Source organism: Nilaparvata lugens, chromosome 3 (assembly GCF_014356525.2).
Source record: "Nilaparvata lugens isolate BPH chromosome 3, ASM1435652v1, whole genome shotgun sequence".
Lineage (NCBI taxonomy): Eukaryota > Metazoa > Arthropoda > Insecta > Hemiptera > Delphacidae > Nilaparvata > Nilaparvata lugens.
The window spans coordinates 1,922,838-1,947,123 of record NC_052506.1 but is presented as its reverse complement, the minus strand read 5'-3'; the positions used below and the strand labels follow the sequence as shown (position 1 = coordinate 1,947,123).

At 33.8% G+C, this 24,286-nt stretch overlaps 1 protein-coding gene and 1 long non-coding RNA gene across 4 annotated transcripts in view; both read right to left on the bottom strand.

Annotated features, from left to right (window-relative positions):
• The window catches only part of LOC111048683 (opioid-binding protein/cell adhesion molecule homolog), a 210,080-nt gene that overhangs the window by 70,731 nt on the left and 115,063 nt on the right, over positions 1 to 24,286 (bottom strand). The window lies entirely within an intron of this gene.
• The window catches only part of LOC120350160, a 53,157-nt gene that overhangs the window by 15,691 nt on the left and 13,180 nt on the right, over positions 1 to 24,286 (bottom strand). Inside the window, exon 2 of the long non-coding RNA XR_005570662.1 lies at positions 13,505 to 13,554. This is a non-coding gene — a long non-coding RNA (uncharacterized LOC120350160). The remainder of the gene's footprint in view (positions 1 to 13,504; positions 13,555 to 24,286) is intronic.

The following is a 24,286-nucleotide window of genomic DNA, read 5'->3' as shown; positions in this document are numbered from 1 at the left end:
CTCGGTTGTCTTTTAATTATCTTTCAACTAGTTAACTAGGCTTCTGATGATGAGACTTTCTAGAGTTGAAGTAACCTTGCTCAATTTACTTTTTATCGATTACTTTTTATCATTTACCTTTTATCAATTTACTTTTTATTATTTACTTTGTTATACAACATCAATTTGATTTTTTAGGTTGCTCATTCTGTTTCTATGTGTTTTTAAAAAGTGTTTTCGTGTTAAAATCATGAAAATTTATTCTAGTACAAATTTGTTGGGTCAAGAGAAAATATATAAAAATTCAATACAGTTTAATTCTAATGGATTGAGGAAATATATTACCGCTACCTTGACTCCTCACTATATTGAGGTCCACGTTATAATGGCAGTGGAGAAAGACAGGAGAAAAACGTTACCGATCCTCTGTCTTGTCAATGCCTTCTATAGACGGTAGCTGATACAGGTTTATTGATGTAATATTCTCGTTTAAAATAATCTATTGTATTATTTTATCAAGCAATAATAGGATAATGAATTTCCATAATAAAGATGAAATATTGTGCTAATTCTACATTGTTGAAAGACGATCTGTGGAGCAGATCAAAGCGAGAAAGAGATAGCGCTACCCGCTTTGTTGAATGACAGAAAAGGATAGCAATACCATTGCTAATCAAACACTGCCATTATAACGTGGTTATAACTATAGTCTATGAATCGAAATTCGGCGATGTAGCAGTTTTGGACTGTGCCTGTTGGTCCTTTCCTAATCATTTCAATGTGTTTTATGAATAAATGAAACGTAAAAATATTATATACTAGCCGTCAGGCTCGCTTCGCTCGCCATATCCGTCTAGCCAGGGGGCTCCGCCCCCTGGACCCCCGACTAGATCGTCCAAGAATGAGATCAGCAGGCTCGCTTCGCTCGCCTGCATTTTTCATTTGGGCGTTTTTATCATATGTTAGGACAATCCAGTCGGGGGTCCAGACTAAACGTCTGGCTAAACGGATATGGCGAGCGAAGCGAGCCTGACGGCTAGTAATATAATATTCCCAGGATTGAAGTAGCAGTGCCTAATCAATTCTCCGCGATAAATGCATTTAAATCTTCAACTTGATGCCAACCTAACAAAGTCAACTCAACTTAATGCCAACCTGACAAAATTATTATTTAGTTGCCAGTTAACAACTGTTTCGAAGAGGTACTCTATCTAGATTATAGTTCTATAGTAACATATGATATGGAAATTTCAATTATAATTAAGAGATTGGGAGAAGAAGAATATACATGCTAAAAGACAAACTTTAAACCCTTAAAAACAACCCTTAGAGTTAAAATATTGCCAAAAGATTTCTTAGTGCGCCTCTAAAGGGCCAACTGAACATACCTACCAAATTTGAACGTTTTTGGTCTGGTAGATTTCTAGCTCTGCGAGTGAGTGAGTGAGTGAGTGAGTGAGTGAGTCAGTCAGTCAATCAGTCAGTCAGTCAGTCAGTCAGTCAGTCAGTGAGTGCCATTTCACTCTTATATATATAGTCTCCCTTCAATATTAGAAATTAATGTCTGTTGATAATAAGTTTCTCAGTGTCGTCAATCAAAGTCTTGATGTGGGCATATAGTGTGAGGTCCACGTTATAATGGCAGAGGAAAGAAGATAGGAGAAGTGCTTTGCTGATTCTCTGCCTTGCCATTGCCTTGCATAGAGTATATCTGATGTAATATTGACTGTTCATTCATGTTAAAAATGGTCAACTATTATTTTATTCGTTAAGAAAATACATCCTTCAACGATAAAATTTTCATAATTGAGATTGAATATTTTGTTGATTATAATTATAATTTATTGACCGAGCGAAGTGAGGTCTAAGATTCAAGTCGACGGTTTGACATTTCTCTTAATGTTTATATGTTGCGCATTTACGGCGAAACGCGGTAATAGATTTTCATGAAATTTGACAGGTATGTTCCTTTTTTAATTGCGCGTCGACGTATATACAAGGTTTTTTGGAAATTTTGCATTTCAAGGATAATAAAAAAGGAAAAATGAGCCTCCTTCATACGCCAATATTAGAGTAAAATAATTCAGACTATAGAATTATTCATTATAAATCAGCTGACAAGTGATTACACAGATGTGTGGAGAAGCCAGTGTATTGCCGTATTTCCATAAGGTCTATAGTTTCAATCAGGTACTTGTGGATGAGAATACTGCGTGAGGGTCTACTGTTCACAGAACTACTCCTAGTTCTACACTGTTGAGCTGGAAAAGGATAGCGATATCTGCTTTGTTAAATGATAGACAAGGATAGCAACACCAATTTTAATCAAATTATGTCATTATAACATTGACGTTGACCATACTATACAAGATTGCATGCAATGAGAAGAACTTGCAGTTCCACGCTCATGCAGTTAGTTCAATAAACTACATTATAGTTGACCTAAATACAGTATGATTGAAGTACAGCTGGAATTCTAGTCCTATGGAATTCTTCAATAACCCGCTGGAGAATTCAGGCTGGAAGATTCCATGAGAATCTCAAGGGTATTCCAATATTAATCTATATTCCATGGGGAGGTGACCTAGAAACTATTATGAAATTTCTTGAATTTCTAGAAATTCTGTTTTTACTGTTTATACTCAAGGTTCAGGAGATACTCCCGTTCTTTCTCCATTTATTCATTTATTTTAAATTAAAGTGATAATTTTGAACTGCAAATTGAGTGTGTAATTGATGAATGTTAAGTGACACATAACCTAGCTACATTTTGACTGTTGTATAAATTAGAATTGGAACCGTTTTGGGCTTATAAGCCTGTCGTACTTTTCTGTAAGTTGTGTAATTCTGAATGATTAAATGATTATATTGATGATTATACATTCCTGCTTGCAAACGTGGAGTATTGTATACTTCTAGCAAGTAGTTTGACAGTAGTAGAATTTTTTATTCCAATTCACAAATTTCTTACTAATAAAACATACCAGTATAAATTATTTTATTGATCTTGTATGAATCATTTTTTATCTTAATGAGCTGTGTGTTTTTGTTTTTCTTATTGATTCTGATAGTAAATATTGTTAGTTTGAATAAATAAAATTTGAATTTGAATTTGAAATTCGATATGTCCACTCTATTATAGGTCTATTGAAAAACGAAAATTGGTGAGTACTTTTTTCTCATTTTTTAAAAGGAGAAATCATTATTAACTCTGCCTTCTTATGCTCCCTGATGCGAGGAACTTGAATCTGCAAACGGATCAGCAAAATCCTGTTGCGTTCAGGAGATATGACCACTTAAATCTACACTTTTCAGAATGCTCCTTATACATTTCTAAACTGGCCATTTCAAGCCAGTTGCCTCTCAACAAATATGTTATATTGATATTGTATTTCGTTTGCATTCATATTGAATCCACATCAATTTTATAATATGTATTAATATCGATTTTAGTATTTGATTAGTTTGTAGATTCATAATGTGTATTAATGTTTGGTTTTAGTGACGATGTTCAACTGCATTATGTTTTTGTTTTGCTGTGTTGAATAAATAAAATATTCTATACTATTCTATTCTCGAATCAACCCAGAACTGTCAAAGCTCTTTGGTTTTTATTTCATTCAATTATAATAGTTATTACCTTTTAAAGTGCATAGATTTGATCCTGTTTGTTTCTAACTGAAAGAGGGTCAGTAAAATATATAAAACGTCAAAAATCACTGCACTTATATGAGCTACTCGATTCAAATAAGAACAATATAAATCCTTTAGTACCCTTTTATTAAAAAACTTTAAGATATTTAAAAATTCTCAACGTTTTTTAATAATTTGAAAATATTTTAAAGTTTTTTAATAAAGGGTACTAAATTTTATATTGTTTTTATAGAACGTCAATTAGTTTCTTCCATTTTTTTGCGACTACTTCAATTTATATCACAAATTTACACTCCAGGCTTATCTTTTCACCTCTCATATCATCTCTCTTTCATTCCTAATCTTCCTTCTTCTTCTTCTTCTTCTTCTTCTTCTTCTTCTTCTTCCCCTTCTTCTTCTTCCTGCTATTCTTCTTCTTCTTCCTGCTATTCTTCTTCTACTTCTTGCTCTTCTTCTTTCTTCTTCTTCTTCTTCCTTCTTCTTCTTCTTTTCTTCTTCTTCTTCTTCTTCTTCTGTCTTCTTCTTCTTTCTTCTTCTTCTTCTTTCTTCTTCTTCTTCTTTCTTCTTCTTCTTCTTCTTTTCCTCCTTCTCCTTCTTCTTCTATTGCTATGATGCATAGATTGTATGAAGTTTAGAAAGAGAGGAAACATAATAATTAGGCTACTCTGTCTAATAAGAGTACTATTTCTCCAATTTCATTGCAGAGTCTAGATTGCCCCTTCAATAGAGTGTTGATTTAGGTTCTAAAATATGAACTCCATTTGAAAATTCATCTCCATCAGAAAAGCAGCAAGCCCCCCAAGTCTAAAATAGCCTCTATAAGTTCTGATATTTTGGTCTCTTCAAAGTTATACAGTATCCTATATAGTGATCTATTTATACTAAATAGAAATCTAAAAAGTATTCTCTTATATAGAAGTCTATATGGTATTACATAATATGGAGCTCTATATATATGTCGTCTAATTCACTACTCCTTGAGTGCATAAATTTCATTTTTAAATATTGTTTATCAAGGAAGAGCAACAGTTTTAGATCTAAAATAACCTTGAAATAGTTTTAAAATCTTCCCTATCAAAGGATAGCGAAAGCCTGTGGCTTTTTGGAACCAAAATAAGCTCCAAATTTGTTTTCTAAAGTCGTAGTGCTACACTCTTTATATGTAGTTCGTGATTTAGCATCCTTTTCAAGTGCACAAAATTTATGTGCTTACTTCTTCTAAGTTTATGAACTTACTTCTTTCAAGTTTATGAGGACTTTGCCCTTGGAAGTATAGTTTCTAGGCATACTGCTATTTGTCTGGTATCTTGTAAGGGAATCGTTTTTATTTTTGTAGTTCCTCATAGAGAGGGTTTTTATATTACATTCCAAGAGCTTAAATATACATCTTCTTAAATAAGTTGATATAACTCACTCTCCTTAGCGAAGTTGTTACGAAATAAATAAATTTCCTTTACTGAGGAAAACAACTAATCATTGTAGAGAATAAATCGTAGTATGATATGGTGAAAAATTCACAAATAATAAATTATTTTTTGGTCTTATTTTTGCAATCCAGGCAAGAATGTATAATAAGTTTTTTCCTGAATTTATAGGGGGTATTCACGGTCATTGAGATAGGCAGCTGAAACGAGTTATTTTTGCTGTTTGAATCTTACATATTATCTATATAATTATGTAAAAGTGAAATGGCACTCACTCGCTGAACTGAAAATCTACCGGACAAAAAACGTTCAAATTTGGTAGGTATGTTCAGTTGGCCCTTTAGAGACGCACTAAGAACGGATTTGGAAAAGATACGCACAAAATCTGCGTTTCTCCAGCGTTTTTCATCGTTTTCTCAGCTTTATCGAGAACATATGAACAGAAAATGTTCGAATTCAGTACAGAAGCTCAGCTAGAGTGTAATAATGTTGTGTTAGATGGAATTTGCAATAACGTCAAAGGTACGCCCAAAATAGCGTTTTTCCAGCGTTTTTTTTTTCTTTTTCTCAGATTTATCGAGAACAAATGAACAGAAATTGTTCAAATTTAGTACAGAAGCTCAGCTAGGGTGTAATAATGTTGTGTTAGAAGAAATTTGCTAAAATTTTGCCAAAATCAGCGTTTTTCCATCTTTTTTCTCAGCTTTTCTGCATTTTCTCAGTACTTTCTGATGGAAGTAAGCATGCTCAAATGAAAAATGAAATGCAGGCGAGCGAACGAGCTCGCTGTTCTCATTCTTTGACGATCGAATCGGGGGTCCAGGGGCGGAGCCCCCTGGCTAGACGGATATGGCGAGCGAAGCGAGCCTGACGGCTAGTATATTTATATATTCAATTAGTTTCTGGTTATATTCTGACTCAAAATTGAATTGAAACTAAGAAGTGGTAAAATAATGTAATTAATGTGCATGTAATTTATTCCATGTTATATTGCAGTATTTCAATTTCAAACTACAGATTTAAACCCCCAGTTTTAAACCCCCTGGGTTAAAGAACTCGCTCATGAACTTTTGTATTGATCTCTGAGAAGTACGATATTACAGTGGTAGGTTCCATATGGGTCCCCCAAAGACCTTGAAGATACATACAGATCACATGCAGCGCTAGTGTCGTTCTTTGAATTGAAATCGGCCATTTAGGGGGCAACCTATAAGATTATTACATACCAATGCCTTTGTAATCTATAATACTACAAATTTAATATATAGATATAATATCTCGTGATGAAATACCCCAATGGCGGCCTTCAATTTCAAGTAAGAGCTATCATTGGGAAGGCATAAGCATTGTGGGTCTATATCTCTTTAAGGTCTTTGGGGGACCCTATTCCAATTGAAAAACAAAACTTTCTGTCGCTTCAGAACTTTTGTCCGCCATCTTGGATCCGTCATATAGATCCAACTTCATTTAGAATCCAGCTTCATTTTGAATCAAACTTCATTCTTTTCAAAGGGGATGGTGGTCATGCGATACATGTTTTCGATACAGAGCTTAAAAGAAGAATTAATGAAGATACTAATAAATGATACAAAATGAAATGAATGAGCATATTAGTAATGAGCATGTTAGTGAACACTCATATAAGCTTCTATTCGCAAATTCAAAGCTGGGTTTACACCAAAGTTATTAACAAAATGTTGCTAACTTAATCCTTTTTCTTTACACCTTCTTCTTTTCTGCGTTTACACCAAAGTTATCAACAAAATGTTAAAAACTCATTCCTTATAGATTCTATTAGATTGAACGGAACTTTACAAGCACATATGCTCATCATGAGTATGATAAGTTATATTCAATCTAATAGAATCTATAAGGATTAAGTTATTAACATTTTGTTAATAACTTTGGTGTAAACGCAGCTTTACTCTTTGAACAAAAAAATTTGTCATAGCACGGATTATCTGCTTGTTTTCAATATTAATTTTCACTTGCTTCAAGAAGCACTGACTTCTTTCGCTTATAATTGTATCAGTTTGAATTTTCAATAAATTTCTCATCAATGAACACATTCAACGTAATTAAACAACGATATGAATTATTTTTATTTATTTTAATCTAACAATGATACAATTCTATGACCAGAACGTTCCGTCACTTATGACATTTAAAATCAGAAAAATAAACAGGTCTGATAACACTTAATCAGTACAGCAATTATTATCCAAGTAGCAAATGGTATTGTAATTAACGGGCCAAAAGGTCAATTATGTGTTGATAATATTGGTGTAGAATGTTCAAAGTTGTTGGAGAAATATGCTTCAATTAGCCACACTTGATTGAAAACCAATTTTGCTCAAGATCATCAAATAAATTTTGAAAATCAAATCGAACTGTTTCAGCATTAAATTTGTGAATTTCAGCAGAATTTTTTACTCCCCTTGCCCTATTACCTTTGGTTCACTCTATTTGGGCTACTCTAGTTACCAAGAAATAAGGATAAAAATTGTTATTAAACGAGAATCCAAATTGAATGCTGTAATTCACCCTGAAGACTTCTGCTACTGCAAATATTGACAACAGGGTAAACAGCTAAATGAAAATTCGATGAGCGCCACCATTCAAAAATTATTTGTCAGCCCGGGAGATAAAAATGATTAATCGAAGTACTTTTTCAAAAATGTTTATTGTTATTCCCCTTAGAGCCGTTTGCACAGTGACAGTTTAAACTAGATTTCATTTCAACCTGGATTGAATCCGTATCAAGTCTAGTTTGTTATAATGTGTTTCATTTTGAGTTTGAGCCACCAGCTGATTAAATCGAGTTTAAGCTTTGACTGTGCAAACGGCCCTTAAAATATAATTTTCTTAAACTGATTTGTTTACTTCCTGAATTTTAGAGAAAAATAATTCTAGCGGAGAAAGGAAGAACTAACTCGAGATACCAAAAAGTATGGGAGTGGCAAAATGATAACGGAAGCCACGCCCCAAATTCAACAAGCAGTCTTCCCATTGGACAATGACTTGCACCTGACATTCTTAAGTGTGTGCAAAGACTGAAAATAAACTTTCCACTGGTGATATTTTTCAAAGTTTTTCTATTTGTTTATCAAAATGAAAGAGTTTTCTCAGGAAAATATTTTTTTTCGATCATTACTTTTTGAGATATGAGCGCCTAAAGTTAAAATTTTTGGGACGGAACATTTCAAATAGGATAAGATATAAATCCAAGAAATTTTGAGGATAAATTCTATATTGTATTGTTGATTTGATAAAAAAAAACATTTAATGAAAATATCAGTTTTTGAGAAAGTTATTCAATTTACTAAAAATAACTTTCAGTAGAGTTATTTTTGGTAAATTGAATAACTTTCTCAAAAACTGATATTTTCAGAAAATGTTTGTTTGATTGAATCAACAATACCATGTAGAATTCATCCTCAAAATTTCTTTGATTTATATCTTATCCAATTTGAAAAGTTTTGTCCCAAAAATTTTAACTAAGGGTGCATTTTTGGTAAATTGAATAACTTTCTCAATAATTGATTTTTTTTAAATCTTGTTTTATTCAATCAATAATACCATGAAGAGTTTATCCTATAAATCTCATCGATCTATCTCTTACGGAATTTGAAATGTTCTGCCCCAAAAATGTAAACTTTGAGAGCTCATATCTCAAAAAGTAATGATCGGAAAAATGTTTTCCTGAGAAAACTTTTTCATTCTGATAGCTTGATGATATACAAATCAAAGAACTTTGGAAAATATCACCAGTAAAAAGTTTATTTTCAGCCTTTGTACAACCTTAAGCTGCTTGCTTCTTATTGGTGTGACGGTGAGAAGGCGGCTTATCAACCCATCAACCAATCAGAGAGCTCCTTGCTGACTTTGGAGGCATGGACTAGCTGTATCAGTGACTTTTACAACTATTCAATGATATTCCCTTGAGAAATGTATGTATTCATTAAAAGTTTATACCACGATAAGTTTGAAACACAGAAACTCAGGCTATTGAATGAAATGATTTGTTATTCCAACACATAAACTGATTAAATTACAGATAATCACAGTGATTAAATTGCCTAACTATAATGATGTCCACGTTATTATTGCAGTATTCAAATTAAATTTGTGTTGCTATCCTTGTCTATCATTCTTGTATCATTTTCGCATCATCTTCCTATAGTGAGGTCCACGTTATAATGGCAGTATTTGATTAACATCTATTTGACAAGTATTTGACGTTGCTATCATTTTCTAGCTCCGTAATGAAGCCCGATCGTTTTCAAAAATGTAAAAATATAATTGATCAACAATATATTCAATCTGAATTATTAGAATAGAAGACAGTCGCAAGGCAGAGAATCGACAATGCTGTTCCCCTATTATCTTTCTCCACTGCTAGCATTATAACGTGGACTATAGATACACACACAGATACAGATATTTATTTTGATCTAGAATTTGTGCCTCTTGTTTCAATTTTAAAGACAACCATCTGCATACATAAAAATGAAGAGATGCTTTTTCTGGTCAGCCGACTGGTCTAGGCCATTCCTATTCACGAAAATATCTTGATGAGTTGCACCGAAAAAAACTAAAATTAAAAAGAAAAAACTATAAAAAAATAGAGCACTCCCCGCTGGCCATATGGCTCCTATCTGACATTTCAATCTCTTCACGGTGACTGGCTGTTGTATATGTATATAATTATCACATATACTTCAGTATATATTTTCTGTACTAATATATCTGTATATAGAGTATATATACTTCAGTACTTCAGTTTTTACACTTTTTGTATTACTATATCTATTTATAGAGTATATAATTTAGTATGTACTTTGTATACTAATATACTCTAGTTTGAGTATATAATATGGAGCAGCAAAAAGCGGCTATCGAAATTATGGCAGTTTCAATCCAAACTAATGATCATTATCATTATCGTAATCATCGGTACATCCGCTGGGGGTAGGCATCATCATCATCAATATCATCATCATCATCTTCAACAAAATATCATCATTATGTGTGTCATTATGTTGGCACATGTATTCAGACTTCACTTGGAGTTTTCAAAAATAGAACTTTGAATTGATAAATTTCAAGTAAACTGAGATTATTTTAATGATTGAGCAGAGAACTAAGAGTAAACTAATAATTAATTATTATTATTAACCTTCCGGTAGTCGCGCCCTACTCAATCGCACGAGCAGTCGCGTGTTGTATTTTGTACAACATCCAATTTCCAAATGTTATGTACTCTGTTTACTGTCAAAACATATTAATTAATTGTATAATTACTTTTCCCATCTTCTTGGATTATTTTACGCCTATTAACATTTGGATGATTACCATTTCATAGTCCAATAAGGTACATCAAGTAAAGCCATCAATTCTGTGTTATTGGTTCATTTACAGTCCCCGTATACAGTCTTTCCCTATCTTATGCACAGTGCGACTTATGCACTGTCGCGACTAAATGGCGTCTAAAGACTGAACCATTGCTCGGTTGATACTGCAACTCAGTGGAGTGATGGGGGGAAAGTTTTGGAATGCATAGGTGACTCATTCACTGACACCACCCCATTCAATAGTTTTGTGCAGCAAGAAAACTGACGCTGTTGTAATTTTTACAACAGCGCGACTGCCGGAAGGTTGAACGAAAATCCAAAGTAAATGCTGTAATTCACCGCGAAGACTTCTGTAAAAATTAATGATTATGGATTCTTCTGCAGAAAAACAATCAGAATATTTACATTCATCTAATGTTTTTTAACAACTATTTATGTATGTATAGTATAATAGTATGAATAGCCCTTGACTGGTCCCAGGAAGAATAGGATAAACATGTTCTATTCCCTCTATAATGTGGTCCACGTTATAATGGCAGTGTTTGATTAGCAATGGTATTGCACATTCCTTGTCTATCATTCAACAAAGCGGATAGCGCTGCCTCTTTCTTGCTTTGCTCTGTCTATTAACAATGTAGACATATAATTTTGTTAATAATTTATTATTTATTTATAAGTGGATACAATAACAAATCATATAAATATGATTGGGTGGGAACAACAGGCTTGGCCCAAAACTATTACATTCCCAAATTTTGATTACATGTCCAAAAAATAGGTTACGTTTCTTCTGTAAGAAGTTCAAGCTCAACTTTCGTCCAAAAATAAATATGAGATGCAAATTTATAATTTAGAAAAATTAAAACACCAAATTATAGTTAAATATTACACTTAATTATCACTGCACATTGTATTAATTAAGTTATTTTATGAATTTTGAAGCCAAAAATACACAAAAATTCTCACTAAGAACAGCTGATTCGTATTATAATAAATATTAACAAAATATTCCATCTTAATTATGAAAATTCATGACAATGTAATTTTGTTAATAATAAATTACTAAAATATTTCATCTTAATTATGAAAATTTATTATTTAATTATTGAAAAATATTATTTCTAGCTTGATAGAATAGATTTGATCATTTTAAACAAGGATGAACAGTTGATATTGCATGAACCTGTATCAACTACCGGCTATAGAAGGCATTGACAAGACAGAGGATCGGCAACGATGATCTGTTTTTCTCCACTGCCATTATAACGAAGACCTCACTAGTTGGCATTTGATCAGTATTCGCTGATGCATCTTCATGAAATGTGGAATAGTTATGAGATTTTTCAGAAAAAGAAAAATATTGAGGGGTTTGACCTGTATGGTTCTATCATTGAGATAGATCTCTGTATCATTGGAAATAGCCAGTGAGGATAGAATATAAAGCCGTGTATAAAGTCCAGAATTAAGATACATCCAGATTTCGGAAACCGGCTCTAGATCTTGTTATTTCTGTATTTAAAGTTCTAAAACCAATACATCTCAACCACTTTCCAATATCTGAAACCAGGAGGAAATGAAATTATTTAGTGAATGGAAAGAGATGTGATAAAATCTCACAAAGATTCTATCTCATTTTTTACTTTCCTTGCCCTATTACCATAGGTAAGGAAAGTATTGCTTTCCGAAAAAAATTAAGGTACCCCAATTTCTAAATTTCTATACGTTTCAAGGTCCCCTGAGTCCAAAAAACTGGTTTTTGGGTATTGGTCTGTGTGTGTGTGTGTGTGTGTGTGTGTGTGTGTGTGGTGTGTGTGTGTGTGTGGTGTGTGTGGTGTGTGTGTGGTGTGTGTGTGTGTGTGTGTGTGTGTGTGTGTGTGTGTGTGGTGTGTGTGGTGTGTGTGTGTGGTGTGTGTGTGTGTGTGTGTGTTGTGTGTGTGTGTGTGTGTGTGTGGTGTGTGTGTGTGTGTGTGTGTGTATGAGTGTATGTGCGTCTGTGTACACGATATCTCATCTCCCAATTAACGGAATGACTTGAAATTTGGAACTTAAAGTTCTTTCACTATAAGGATCCGACACGAACAATTTCGATCAAATGCAATTCAAGATGGCGGCTAAAATTGCGAAAATGTTGTCAAAAACAGGGTTTTTCGTGATTTTCTCGGAAACGGCTCCAACGATTTTGATCAAATTCATACCTAAAATAGTCATCGATAAGCTCTATCAACTGCCACAAGTCCCATATCTGTAAAAATTTCAGGAGCTCCGCCCATCAATGCAGATAGATTCCCGATTATCAGGCTTCAGATACTATTGAAACAAAAAAAATCAAGTGGAGTAGATTGAGCATGAAAATCTCTACAATTAATGTTCAGTAACATTTTCACCTAAAATTGAAAATAAGCTTTAAATTCGAGAAAATGTGATTATTCAATTGCAAATTATTGTTGATTCTATTAAATCATTCACTATGAAGAGATAGCAGACCTCATGTGTGTCGCCAGCGTTATTGCCCTGTCACCAGCTGGCTCAAATCTTTGAATAGTGGACTTGAGATGCGCGGGAACACTAGCGTCAGGTGATCAATTTTCATAACGGCAAGGAAAGTTGTGTGAGTGCGCCACACCAGATTTTTATATCTAATAATTTATTACATTCTCTACTCTCTGGAAATAGCACATGGTACGTGATTAGTGGGGAAAACAAGGAACTGACTGTGTGAAAATTATCTCACAATAATGTAATGCTTGCATGGAAACAATATTGAAATTCAATACCAATAATATCTCATTTTCTATTTCTAATAATTTATTATTGATTATTGTAGCTGATCTAAGCACAAACACAGTGAAAATTGCTAGTTCATTCACATAGTGCTATAGAGTGAGCAAAGACTACTATTTGTGTAGACCACGGTATATTGAAGAATCTATAACTCTCTATATATTCTCTATTACTCTCTCTATCTATCTCTCTTCTATATTGAAGAATCTTCTTCTAACTACCGTGGTGTAGACTATGCTTCCTCTACGATTTTGCGTAGTTAGTTTAGTGAGAATATTTCTATTTTTGTGAATAAATTCTCAGAAGACTCACCAATGAAGTATTGTACGTATTGAATGACATTTCATCACCATTTCATTTACCTGGAACAAAAAATAGAGAATTAAAAAGCTGCTACATTCAAAATCAGATTCTAGTTGAATTCTACTGAGAAGAGACACTATACATTTGTTATATTTTAACAACAATTTATTTAATCTTTGTGAGATTTTATCACATATCTTTCCATTCACCAAATAATTTCATTTTCTCCTGGTTTCAGCTATTGGAATGTGGTTGAAATGTAATGGTTCTAGAACTTGTGACGTCATGTTTGACATACAATAAAATAATTCAGAAAAAACAAACTATCTTAGATAGAATTATGGAACTGAAAAAACAGTCAGCCTAGTCGAGGTAACATTCTAATAAAATTGAGCCAATATGACCACTGACCTAAAGCTCTGGTCGGAACTCCTATATATTTGCGAGCCGGACAGCCTTACTTTTTGCAAATTTATTTGCAAGCTAGGGATAATAGCACCAATACTGGTTTATCCAAAAAAGTGTCTTCACAAACTTTAAATATGAAAATAACAAGATTTTGTGCCAGCTGCACAAAAGCCGGTCAAATTTTAACCGTGGTTAATTCTAGGAGAACCATTCTGAGAAGCCGTCTTTTCAAAAAAACCTTCTCTGATTGGTTCTTGTGAAATTAATCACGGTTAAAATTTAACCGGCTTTTGTGCAACCGGGTCTTATTCTGTAAGAAGATACAGGAATAACATGGTTTTGGTACAAAATTAACATAATATTCTCCTGTATACGACCAAACTTTGATAAATAATTTTACGAATTTAATTCCCTTTTATTGCCATCTATTTAATGAACATATGGAATGAAAATTGAGTCATTCATCTCATAGCTGGCAGGAATAAACTTTTTTCAGAATTTTATTTGATTTATTTCTGTAAGTTTTGTGAGTTCTAAATTATTGAATAGATAAATAAATAAATTACACCTGCAAGTCTTCAATATAATAGAGGAAAGAATTGGCTTATACACGTACGGGATAGGAAATTCACGAATAACGCATTATCACGTCTCAACTACTAGACTGATCAACTTGGAATTTTGCATATAGATTCACAATTTACCGAGGATTGTTATAAGCCTATTTCAAATTCTTCAAGATCTCCAGTAGATCAAGTTGTCAGTTTATCAAGTTTTCGATTGGACCCTTGCGGTGCACGGGTTACCTGTTAGAATGTATGCTACTATATCCTATTTTATTAAGCGAGCAATTTTTGTATGTTGTTTATATTTTTATATCTGGTTATTTATGTTCAACGGATCTCGAAAACAGCTCTAACGATTTTCACGAAATTTGGAACATAGTAGGTTTATGATATAAAAATTCGATTGTACTATGTCTCATCCCTGGGAAAACTCGCTGAAGGACATGAAAAGGATAATAATTATTCATTCTTGGAAAAACAGATATCTGTATAATTTCGTCGTCTGTCGATAACAGAAGATGCGTGTGCCTGTGTGGGAGATCAGCTGTGTAATCATTCAATCAGCTTACAGTATCTCGCGAGAAATATTATCTAGAAGTTTTATCAGAATAATCGATTTGTTGACATGACATGGTTTATCACTCTAAATTAGAGTATATCATAATATTCGAAGTTAATCATTATTTTACAGTTTTAGGTGATTAGTGAGTTTTATTTCGTTGTTCAATTTGATTTGTAAACAATCTAAATTAGAACTTTTCTGTTTTCAAATATTTTGACTCAAAATTGGACCTGAATTCAAGTGTATGTAACATAACCCACTTTTTGGACTATTTATAGTGTGTAAATTCGGGGAAGAAACAGTTTTGGGCTGTGCCTGTTTGTTCTTCCCCAATCATTTTGAAGAATTGTGTTCTGTTTATCGATAAATAAATAACGAGCAAAGCTCGGTGCCCCGATATTATAAGATGATGCTTTGAATGTTTGATCAATACAATTATTCGCACGTGCAGTTTCCGAGGAAGGTAATTATTTCCCTTTTTTCCCCTTCCTACAATGGTAATTACCATTTTTCTCCCTTTCCTCCCATTACAGAACGGAAGTACAGTATGCCTTCTATGAACACGTCACTCATCTATGGTGAGGTCCTCGTTATAATGGTAGTGGGAAAATATAGGGGAACAGCGCTGCCGTTTCTCTGTTTTGCCACTGCCTATTGCTGAGGTTGTAGTGCCTATACAGTGACAAGTCTATGGACAGTGCTTATAGGCACTTACTGTTCATAGGGGATACCGGTATATCTAATGTGATATTAACTGTTCATTCTTGTTTGAAACTAATAGTTCTGTGAACAGTACACCTCACGCAGTATTCTCATCCACAAGTACCTGATTGAAACTATAGACCTTACGGAAATACAGCAATAGACTGGCTTCTCCACACATCTGTGTTATCACTTGTCAGCTGATTTATGATGAATAATTCTATAGTCTGGTTTTCACTCTAATATTGGCGTATGAAGGAGGCTCCTTTCTCCTTTCATATTATCCTTGAAATGCAAAATTTCCAAAAAACCTTGTATATACGTCGACGCGCAATCAAAAAAGGAGCATACCTGTCAAATTTCATGAAAATCTATTACCGCGTTTCGCCGTAAATGCGCAACATATAAACATTTGAACATTAAGAGAAATGCTAAACCGTCGACTTGAATCTAAAGGTGCGTACAGATGTACGCGCCGCGAACATGAGCAATTCACTTTTAATCAGCTGACTATATCTGTATTCTTACAGAAATGGTATAAGATACAGATATAAAAAGCTTGGCATCAGCTGATTAAAAGTGAATTGCTCATGTCCGCGGCGCGTATATCTGTACGCACCTTTAGACCCCACTTCGCTTGGTCAATTATCAATTACATTCCATTCTTTAGAAAAATATAGTTTTAAAAGATTGAAAAATGAACCAATATAATAATTGAAATTGAATGTTTTGCTAACTAATAATATTTCTACATTGTTAAAAAAGATCTGGCAACGTTGTGGAGCTGAAAAAGGATAGCACAATCTGCTTTGTCGAATGATATACAAGGATAGCAAAACAAATGTTGATCAAATACTACCATTATAACGTGAACCATTATAGGGAGAAGATACAAAAATGATACAAAGATAATACCATAGAGAAACAATAGTGTAAGTAGATATCCCATGGTATAGGGCGTTTATGTCGCAACTTTTACTGTTATCTCAAGCCGATTACTGTTGATTATTGTCGAATTTTACTGTTTTGTTGGGGTGAGAGTGTATGAACGGCACAATATGAGAGACTACCAGTGTCACACAGCTTCACGGGAAAGAATTACATGAACTATGGGCTTTAGATAACAGTAAAAGATGCGACATAAACTCCCTATACCATGGGATATCTACTTATGCTATTGGTTCTCTATAATAATACAAAAATGATAGACAAGGATAGCAACACCAATATTAATCAAATACTAGCCATTATAACGTGGACCTCACAATTTTAGTTTCTGAGAGGGGGCCTTGACTTATCCCTCCAAGTCAACCTTGAAGTGTGACTTGAGTCAAGGGGCGGTGAGCCTAACTCTTCAATTTAGAAATTAATATTCTCGACACATCGTGGGCCCAAAAAGACCCTCCTCTTTCCTCCTAATTCATCATGTTCTTTTCTTCTTCTTCTTCCTCTTTTTTTCTTCTCATTTTACTTCGTCTTCTTCTTTTTCTTTTCCTTCTTCTACCTCACTCCTCCTTTGATGCAGCTTTCTTAGTAGATAGAGTGTAATGTGGTTCCATTCATGAAAATTGTATTTAATATTCACAGCACAAAACGGTTTGTGAGTAGAGACGGAAGGAGTGAGACAATGAAGGAGGTAGGAGAAGGGAGACGGGTACGGTATCGGGTTTTGGAGAAGTAGAAAGGTATAAGAAAAGAATAATTGACCGAGCGAAGTGAGGTCTAAGATTCAAGTCGACGGTTTGGAATTTCTCTTAATGTTTGAATGTTTATATGTTTTTATGTTGCGCCTTTACGGCGAAACGCGGTAATAGATTTTCATGAAATTTGACAGGTATGTTATGTTCCTTTTTAAATTGCGCGTCGACGTATATACAAGGTTTTTTGGAAATTTTGCATTTCAAGGATAATATAAAAGGAAAAAGGAGCCTCCTTCATACACCAATATTACCGTAAAAATCAGACTACAGAATTATTCATCATAAATCAGCTGTCTAGTGGACTATAATACTACCCGTTCAAAAACATCGAACATCTTGAAAATGTATCTTTCCATTAATGTTAGTGGACCCGTTCAAAAACATCGAACATCTTGAAAATAATTGTATTTTTCCATCAACGTTGTAGACAGTTGCAGCCAGACCTGATAACAGCGCTCACACTCACATTCCGGGACGACACGTCACGGTACGATATAGGATAAATTATTTATTAATATTTTTGAGAAAACATAACAACAGGTCAATGTAACTCACTGAGCGCGAGGTCTACTGTTCACAGAACTACTAGTAACTATGACACAACTCAAACTAGAACGACTCAAATCGCGAAGGGAATTCATACATCATTGCTTGAAGTATTAAATAGAGTTACTAAGAAATTGTCAAAAACCCACAGATGGCTACGTTTTGGAGATATAGTAGAGTCCAGGTTATAATAACAGTATTTGATTGCCCTCAGTGTTGCTATCTTTGTCTATCATTCAACAAAGCAGATAGCGCTAACCTTCTCCAGCTCTACAACGTTGCCAGATCATTGTTTAACAATGAAGAAATATAATTAACCAACAAAATGCCTTATCTCAGCTATTGAATTTTCAATAATTTTTTACTAAAACTTTTGTCATTGTGGTTGACAAAAACAAGCAATTTTTCTGTGTAGTTGAGAAGTTGATATTGTGGTAATTATTCATATTGAGTGAAAATACTAATAAATTATCAAAAAACCACAGATTTATTGACAGATAGAAAGAGCGGTTTCGGTTGTTACACCATCGTCAATCACCGATAAACTAAAACTAAATACAAGAGCAGCAGAATTTATACTAGTAGGCGAATTTATACTATTGGTCAAGGGCATGAACGCCTGCCATTGGCCCAGCTAGACAGTCTCCTCCCACTTAACGGTGTCACAAAATGGCGGCTTAATCAACAGACTCGCCATGATAACAAAATTTACTTTCAGTACAAAATAAGAACCAAGAAAACGAGTAAAAGATAATAAAACAAATATGTTAATAGAAAAACTATTGAATAATGTATACTTACAATGTTATGATAAAACTAAATTCGTAGTGTTGTATTGGTTGGAATGAATCTGGTCATTTAAACTATACTGGGAATTTTCCTTAATTGACCGAGCGAAGTGAGGTCTAAGATTCAAGTCGACGGTTTGACGTTTCTCTTAATGTTTAAATGTTTATATGTTGCGCATTTACGGCGAAACGCGGTAATAGATTTTCATGAGATTTGACAGGTATGTTTCTTTTTTAATTGCGCGTCGACGTATATACAAGGTTTTTGGAAATTTTGCATTTCAAGGATATTATGAAAGGAAAAAGGATCCTCCCTCATACGCCAATATTAGAGTAAAAATCAGACTATAGAATTAATCATCATAACTCAGCTGTCAAGTGATTAAACAGATGTGTGGAGAAGCCAGTCTATTGCTGTATTTCCATAATAGAATAGAATAGAATAGACTTTATTTGCCATAAAAACAAATACAGACATACTGTTGGAAACACAATATTGATTGTAAATAAAACAATAATACAATAAAAATTAAAACTAAATCATAATAATTATGGCAAATTTACTGAGCGCAAAGAAAATAAATTTTCCGTCCGCGCACAGGAGTATCATATCAACAACAATATAATGAATATTAGAATATTGACAAAAATAAAAAGAATATAAGAAGCAAATAATATATGAAACGAGAGCATAACTAATTATACTAGGCTAAGATGAAACATTTTGTAAATATACTGTATAGGCTACAAAAAAGTATAAAATGAGATGGAGCTACACAATTAAAATTGAAAAATTAGAGGATATTCAAAATGATTAGACCTATTGAATTTCTACAACAGTAAAACATTAGCAGGGAACCTTACTGAATACATACTAAAAGGCATGATAACTCAATATGACTTACATGCTAATTTTAAAACATTTTATCAAGGGTTTTTCACATAAATGAATAATCTTATCTCTGAATATGATACCAGCTTTCAATGACATCGATATTGAGAGCAAAAATTACCTTTTTATTTTTCTCTTGAAAACAGGAAGAGGATAATTAGCATAAACTATATCCTGTGGCACATGATTGAAAAACCTGCCTTGCAAAAAACAAAAAGATTTTTGAAAGAAAGTGCTATTGGGTCTAGGGATGGGAACCTATCAGTGAACCTTGTTCTCATTATTCCAGTTTCATGTCCCAAAGTTGCCCTTGATTTCCACTAGACCAATAGAATTCAGACAGGACCTTGAAGACGTACAGGTGCCTCAGAGGCATGATTTTCATAACCTGGCATGACGATAGAAAATCAAAATTCTCTTGATTAGCAATTGCTCTAACTAGAGACTTCTGCAGATACATTACTGGCCTTAAGTGAGTTATATAAGTACTTCCCCAACAGACCAGCCCATAAGAAAGGCGAGATTGAGCAAGAGCAAAGTAAAGATCTCTCAAAACAAATGTTGGACACATATTTTTCAAACTGAAAATTCTATGCAGTAAGCAACGCAGGTACTTCTTCATGCCGTCTATCTGTCCTTTCCACATCAAATTGTCATCAACAGTAATGCCAAGATACTTTACACTTTTTGACTGATTGATGATACCATAAGGTCTACAGTTTCATTCAGGCACTTGTGGATGAGAATACTGCGTGAGGTCTACTGTTCACAGAACTACTAGTTACTCTTGTTATTTCTAAAGCCTCTAGAATGTTCAAAGATCTGCCTTTGTTATTAACATGCAGAAACTGAACATTCTTCTCAACTGTGAACTTGTGATTACTTGTTATCAATAATGTTCTGCATAGAACATCGCTGCTAACCACGACTGCAGTCGTACGATTGAAGTCGCGCTAGTGTGAGAAGTGCCTGATAGTTACACTTGACCTATTAAGGAATAGAGATGTCTATTGTCTAGTTTCTTCAACCACAGACAGAGAGTACAAATATCTTGAGGAGATGACGAAGACGAAGACGAAGAAGAAGAAGAAGAGAAGAAGAAGAAGAAGAAGAAGAAGAAGAAGAAGAAGAAGAAGAAGAAGAAGAAGATGGTTGGTGGGTGTGAACGCCCCCCTACAGTTGTGCTAGTTAATAATCAAGACGCACGCTCAGTGTTGTAATTATTAATAATCATAGTGTAGATGACTGCTTTAGAAGATTCCTCTCTTTTTAAACCGCCTAACCCAAAAAATGTCTAGTCTAAGCCCAGTCTCAGTGTAGGATATGATGTCTATAAATGCTTGGCTGGCTTTCTTCAATGGGAGAAATCATATAGTCCAGTCAAAGAAAGGTTATAGAGGGAAATGTTTGGAAGACAGTTTTTGACTCCGCAGTTCTGTTTAGGGTAGTGAGGAGGTGAACATATCAAAAGTCCTCACCCCTACCCCTGTGGTAAGGTGGTGGGGGTATTTCAAAGGTACCATTTTTTGGTTTCTCGCATATAACACGAGAACTATGTATCTTACTGACATAATTGTTGAATACAAAATTGGAGATTACATAATTTCCTACATTATTTATTCTTCAACTTTTCTATATCTTCCCTAGTTTTCGAGATATCCGCTCTCGAAGATGTGACATTTTTGAAAAAACACGTTTGTCTCAATTTTTTTTCAATTTTTGCTCTTATAACTTTTTAAAAATCCATGGGAGGAATCCATGCTGATTATGATCTTATAAAGCATTAAATTCTCTTCAATATGATGTATAATTTCATACTTTTACGAATTTCCCCACACCTTTTGCAGCAGCTTTAGTGTTGATTGTGAAATCTCCATTTTTGCAACAATAGACCAATTGACAAATGAATTTGGAGGGAATGTTTAAACACAATTTTTGACTTTGCAGCTTTGTTAAGACTAGTTAGTAGAAGAACATATCAAAAGTCCCCATTCCTTACTCATGTGCTAAGGGGATGAGGGTGGTTTAAAAGTTGCATTTTTCAGTGTTTTACGCTCATATCTTGAGAACAGTACGTTCAACCGAAATAACCAACTATTCCAAAATGAAGCTTGATGAATTCTCTACACTTTTTGTTCAGCTTAGTTTTGTGATATTCTCAACAGTTCCCGAGATACTCGCTCTTTAAGGTGTGTAATTTTTAAAATAACAGGTTTTTATCGAATGTTGTTCTCTTTCAGGGCTTACCTCTCCAACAATGCATCGTATAAAATTGACGCTCATCGTAGGTTTGTAGAGCATTGAATTCTCATTAAAATGATGTATTTTTCCACTATTCCAAGTTTTCCTTTCATTGTTATAGCAGCTTCAATGTAGGGGGTGAAATTGTCATTGCTGTTATCGACGAACATACAAACTTACAAGCTCACAATCCCACAATCGGACAACGACTCAAGTCTTCACTCAAAAGTAAGAACTACCTATGAACGTACAAAAATGTAAGGAGTATGAAGACATACAGATTTGATTTCAAAGACAAGATTATTCAATAAAAATGCTAAATATAGCAGCTGGGTACCGCCTGTTTTTTCATTCCGGAATTGTAATTCTTTATCCAATGAATGAATAAATGAATCAATATTCTCCAACAACTTTTATGAAGAAACGGGATACCCGTTTCAGTTGTTACACCATTGTAAATCACTGATAAACCCTTATAATTTTTTCTTAAGCATTCAGATTTCGAAACACATCTTAATTGAAGTACTCAATGTGACACTTTGTAAATTCTTCATCTGGATCTGCAATTATTCATATTAATTGCGATGTCATAGCCTTGTCTTTCATGTTTATGAAGCATTTAACATGTGACAAGATCTCATTATTCTGAATGAGATAATTTAGATTCTGCAATGAAGGAATGCAGTTAAAACAAGCTATGTTACATTGACTGAGTTTATGAAGTCATTGCTATTTATATGGAATGTATTTCATTGATATAGTGAGGTTCACGTTATAATAGCAGAGGAGAAAAATAGAGGAAAAACGTTGCCGATCCTCTGCCTTGTCAATGCCAACTATAGAAGGTAGCTGATACATGTTTATTGATGTAATATTAACTGTTCATTCTCGTTTAGAATAATCAATTCTAGTTTATTAAGCAAGTGCATATCCAATCATTCTAATGAATTGAGTTTTGTGTATCATTGGATAGATAAATAAATAAAGTCCATACCCCAATGTGACTGGTTGTAATAAAATTGACAATTCTCACTTTCCTCTCTCTAGGGCTACTAAAATTTATTCATACAATACAATAAGTACATCATCAAAATTATAATTTTTTATTGAAACAATCAATGTTATTATCAGGTTCCCTTTCATTTCATTGATTTAATTGATAGCGTTAATTATTGTGTTCCAAATTGACAACTGCGGATCGACTGTGTTGTCGAAATGAATACATCCTGTCATATAGGCTTGCATTAAATGATTGAAATTTCGCACAATTTGGCAACACCAAGATTTTCTTCAAGTCTCAACTCATTTTATACAGACTATGAACATACATTGATAGTATAATATCATATAGTATGTGCGATCTTTAATTATTATTATTCACTAGCCGTCAGGCTCGCTTCGCTCGCCATTTCCGTCTAGCAAGGGGGCTCCGCCCCCTGGACCCCCGACTGGATCGTCCAAGAATGAGGGTCAGCAGGCTCGCTTCGCTTGCCTGCATTTTTAATTTGAGCATTTTTATCATATGTTATGACAATCAAGTCGGGGTCCAGACTAAACGTCTGGCTAAACGGATATGGCGAGCGAAGCGAGCATGATGGCTAGTAATATAAATATTCCCAGGAATAGCTCTGATTGAAGTAGCAGTGCCCAACAATTTTCCTGCGATAAATGCATTTAAATCTTCAACTAGGTGCCAACCTAACAAAGTCAACTCAACTTAATGCCAACCTGACAAAATTATTAATTTAGTTGCCTGTTAACAACTGTTTGGAAGAGGTACTCTATCTAGATTATAGTTCTATAGTAGCATATGATATGGAAATTATTTCAATTATAATTAAGAGATTGGGAGAAGAAGAATATACATGCTAAAAGACGAACTTCAAACCCTTAAAAACAACCCTTAGAGTTGAAATATTGCCAAAAGAATTATTATTGAGCCTGATGTGGAATCAATAAAGTATAATTTTATCAGAATACTAGCAGGTAACCCGTGCTCTGTAAGGATCTATTTTAAAACTTGACAAACTGATAACTTAACGTAATGAAATCTTGAAGAATTGAGAATAGGCCTATAATGATCCTCGGTTAATTAAGAATCTGTATGTAAAATTTCAAGTTAACTAGTAGTTCTGTGAACAGTAGACCTCACGCAGTATTCTCATCCACAAGTACCAGATGTCAACTGTTTCAAATGTTAACAAACTCAGTTCACGTTTGAATTTGTATTCCATGAGATATAATTCATCCAGTTCCGTGATGATCTTTCTATCTGATGAAAAATATTATAATTTCTCCATAATTATTTAGTTCATTTGTTTATTTTTATTCACTTGTGAAATTAGTTTTTTTCGAATGTGAGAATATTGATACTGATGGGCACGCA